This window comes from Sesamum indicum, linkage group LG10 (genome assembly GCF_026168435.1).
Source record: "Sesamum indicum cultivar Baizhima isolate 11 linkage group LG10, ASM2616843v1, whole genome shotgun sequence".
In the NCBI taxonomy this organism is placed as follows: domain Eukaryota; kingdom Viridiplantae; phylum Streptophyta; class Magnoliopsida; order Lamiales; family Pedaliaceae; genus Sesamum; species Sesamum indicum.
In genome coordinates, this window is record NC_142666.1 from 2,025,684 (window position 1) to 2,030,702 (window position 5,019).

The window sequence follows — 5,019 nt, forward strand, 5'->3', positions numbered from 1 at the left end:
CGTGCTTGAAACAGACGTCCTACCTTAGTTCTCCGTTTGGATAAGTGGAAAAATTATTAGGATTGAGGTTCATTATGTTTTTCTGAAAGTATATAAATAGTTTTAAATCGACCAGCATATTATTCTTCTAATATTCAGTACGTAAATATATCAATATTTTTAAATCAACCAATAAATTCAAAGTAAACAAATACATAACATGCTACTTACTATGATTAAAAAGTAGGGGGAAAAAAAGCAGACAATCAACTCGTGATATTATAAATGAGCAAATCACCCTCTATGAAAAAAATAGCAACTTAGCTCCCTGTATTTTTAAAAATATAGCAATTTAATTTTGTTATTTTTTAAAATGAAGCAATATACCTTCTTATATTGGGAGGTAAATTGCTATTTATTTTATTTTATTCAATATCAAATAGATGAAAATTGCATTAAGACCATAAAAGTAGACTAAACTACCTATATTCCTAGTACTCGAACTCACAACTTTTTAATATTCCTCTCTCTCACAGACATAAATATATATATATATATATATATATACACGATTTTGGTAAAATGAATAATATATAAATGAAATAAGCAAAGGCTCCAACTTGATCCATATACAGACAAACATTTAATGCACTAAGATAGATAATTATCTGAATTATGGGCCATTAGCTTCTCCCAAGTTGCATTACTACTCTACAAAATTAGAAATTAAAAAAATTCAAAAATAAAAAAAGTATTTGTTTTGTGGTTGGAGATGAGTAGGAATTAGAGCTATGACAAGTGAACAACCATTAAATTAATTAAAGGGTAATTATTTTGATGCTTTTTGGGATTATATGTAATTATATAGAGGATTTAATATAATTTAATCATGTGATATTGCAAATAAATAAATTACTCATCGAAGAAAAATAAAAAAACAAGCAAATTACGTTCTGACCTTTTTAAAAATATAAGAATTTACCCCTCACGCGATTTTCGTATAATCCACGCTCTTTTCTTTTCTTTTCTTTTTTTTTTTAGTTATAAGATTATATTTATATTTTTATTTAAGAATCATTGGATCTTATTTAAATTTGAGGTTCAAATTTCACTGTAGATCAATGGCATGGATTATACTTAATTCAGATGAATAATATAATTCTAAAGTTATATGTTTATGTAATATATATTTATATAAGATTTAACATAAAAAATATGATAATTAATATTTTAGATATATAATTACTACAATTATATATAGAGATAATTACACTCTCCTCTCATAAAATTTGATATAATCACATATAGACCCCTGTAATTTAGAAAAATTATATGTAGTACCCATAAGGTTTGTCTCTGTCGAACAAATAAGTCTATTCATTAGTGAAAATTTATTTAATTTGCTGATATTAAAATATATTGAATAAAAATTTGATATTTACCCTTGACTTATTACTGACTTATTGCAAGTCAATTTTCTTTTTTTTTTTTTTTTTACTAAACTACCCTCATAACAGTGAATATATACCTCCACATATGCACCAATGCGTGAAGATGTATGAGGGTAATTCAATCATAAAAAGATTTATTTGATCTGCAATGAATCAATAGTAAGTCAATTTAGGGTAAACATAATTTTTTATAAGAAAAAAAAAATTATCAGCAAATTAAGTGAATATTAACTAATAGAGTGACTTATTTGTTAGATAAAAGCAAACTTTAAGGGTGCTAGATATAATTTTTCAAACTACATGAGATTTATGTGTAATTACACCAAATTTCAAGAGAGAAAAATATAATTATCCCTTATATAATATATACTTACACACACATGTAGAGAGAGAAGGGCGAAGAAGCTACAGAGACACGGACCGAGAAGGGGCGACAACGATGGGGATTTGAGGAGAAGCAAGAGGCATGGCGATTGAGCGGGAGGGACGAAGGGGCTAGAGGTGGAGGCTCGGCGAGTGAAGGGCGAGGAAAGGGGGGCAACTAGGAAAGGGGAAAAGTGCCAACATGGGGGGCGACGGAGAAGGGATGCACTATGAGAAATAGGGATAACTACACTCTCCTCCCCCGAGGTTTTGTGTAGTTACACATAAATTCTCTGTGGTTCGAAAAATTGCATCTAGTACACTTGGGGTTTGCTTTCGTCTAACAAATTAGTTACTCAATTAGTACAAATTTATCAAATTTGCTGATATTAACAAAGACAAGAAAATAATTGATATTTATTTTCACATGAGGTATTTTGCACATGCCTCATGTCGTAGGAAGTTGCTTGTATTTTTCTCAATTATATAAATAATTACTGTCTTTTTGTAAAATTACAAACACATGCCTCCAATTAGATTAATTACACAAACCACTGGTATCATTTCCAGAAACTACTAGTCAAGAAGTATTGATGTAATTTACCTAAAACAGTGTATTTATAAAGTTTTGCTCCCAAATAAAAATATAATTATAACTTTATAAAAAAATAAATAACATTTATATAATAAAACTCAATTTAAAAAATATCGACGTCACATAGCACTTGAGTGTTGGTACAGTATCTTTGAATAATATGCAGCTTCAAAGCCATTATTATAATACAGTGTGGCTGTCTGAAGATGAAAGAATCTGATGCACTGCATACAGCTTCCTACCAACTCTTATCATTTTGACTACTAATTGCCACTTGCTCCCTCACGCATGCCATTTTGCTTCTTTTTTTTCTTTTTTCTTTTTAATAGAAAAAACAAAAATAATATCCGACAAACCCGTCTGGAAAGATTACGCTTTGATGCGGGTAGAAATAAAAATTCTCAATAAGATAAGAATAAAAAATCCTATTTTTTTACATCAAAGAGAGAGGGGGGGACAGAGTGAGACAATGAGTCCATCGCTCTTTTTAGTTTCTTACCAACCTATTTATAGGAATATGGATGACTTCATGCTGTCTTTGGGTTGTGGCAAATATGCAAGAGAATCCTCCAAGTGGGGTGGGTGCATTATTTGCCCATCTTCTATAATTTCAGCTCATATATTTTTAGGTCCTATAATTTCAGAGCTCTAAGTTTTATATCTTAGATAGATGAGTTTTTGCGAAATGTTTGTTAAGAACTCATAGTTTTACAGGTGTTTATAATATTTCTAATTTTCAATATATTTAATACTTCTTTTCTCGTCACGCTTGCGTATTGTGTGTCGAGCAAAATCCCTATACTGTCACCAAAAAGGCTCATACATGCAGTTGAATACATCGTGTTTGCAGTTTCTTAGAAAAAGACTGAGTTATTCCCCACATTACAAATCAGTACGGCTTAAAAATTATGGTAAAATCTTTATTATCAACTATGATCAAACATTTAAGTTTTGTCCGTTGTTGATCAATATTTGTGTTGGGTTTTTTACTATGTCAACGTATTTGACATATTTCTTGATTATGATCGAAACAGTTGAAGTGGTTTTTAGTTACGACTAATATTTTAGTTATGATCAAAACGAATGTACTCTCACCCTCTCTTCTTGGACCAATGTTCAAAACTGTGTCGGCCCAATACCAAAACAAACTTGGCATCACAACAAAAGAAGCCCGTTCTCTAGAAATGGGCCGATTACAGATATAATAATAATGCATAAGACCCAAATTTGGTATGGACATTTATGCGAATTTGACTTCAATTCAGAACCCAATTATTAGTCAATTTATTTTAAATTTTTAATTAATAATTTACTCTAAAATTTTGGCGTCAACATCAACAATTACTATTAAAATAGACCAATCATCGCAAATTGAAGAAATTTGAACTCATAATTTTGTGATTGTAAAACCTCAACTTCGCCAACTAGACAAGCATCGTTGCATGGGTATAGGAGAGTGAACATGTTTTCAAAAAGTTATTAGTCCCCATTTCTTAAAAATGAACTTATAGATATGTGACTTATTTTAAAAGTTGATTTAATACTAATCACTAAATATTAAATATTTTTTTAATGAATTTTTATATATAAAATTCAATCTAATTAAATTAATTTAAAACAAAGTACAAAATTGGAAAAATAAAAAAAATAATAAACTTTAGTCAAACCTCTATTTTCCAATGCCTTATTTTTGCCAAAGCCATAAGTCAAGAAACAAGAAACATCGCCAAATTAAGATTGTTTCCCCTTTTCTAAATTAAATGTCTTGTTTCTAAATAAATACTTTGAATCGAATGTTATGTTGACCAATTTATATTTATTTTATACTATTATATATTAATATCTTGTGGCACACTTTACGTCTGTGCATAATTTTTTAATATTATTTAAAATAAAATATTTATTATTTAATAAAATATATACAATATAGCAATTTATAAAAAAAAAGTGGTGAAAAAAGATAAATAGCAATCAGATAATAGTGAGAAAGTGGAAAGTTAAATAAATAAATTAAAAGAGCATCTCAAATATTTAGAAAAAAAAATACCAAAATGGTGCTTTCACATAATATATAGTACATATATAATATTTAAATTCACTTCAATTTTAACATTTCAAATTAATATAGTTAAACAAGGATTTTTTATTTTATTTTTTTATGTTTTTTCCATGCAATCTCACACTTTCCTCATTTTCCAAAAGTTGCATCTATTCTGATTTAAATCGATTATATGATGAATATTTGAATTTTTTCAAACCTAATTTGGGTACGATTTTTTGAAGTCAACCTCCTTGTCTAAGTCAAAATTGGAAACATTCCAGGAATAATTAATCATGAATTTGATTCGACAACACGACCATTTTCTCATGCCTATCATATTCGACCCAATTTGCTCCGTCTGTTATTAAAAATTGAGATTTTATGAACAATAACGGCCTTATATCAAAAACTCCTCAAACGTGTGGATAGTATTTAAATTTATTATTTTTTGTTATTATATTATTATTTGGTACATAATAAATGATTTAATTTATACATATGTTATATCATCATCGGAGGTGATGTAGAAAGGGACAGGTCCCGGAGTTAGGACAACTTATCCTCCACACACAACTAGATGCACAAGTTGC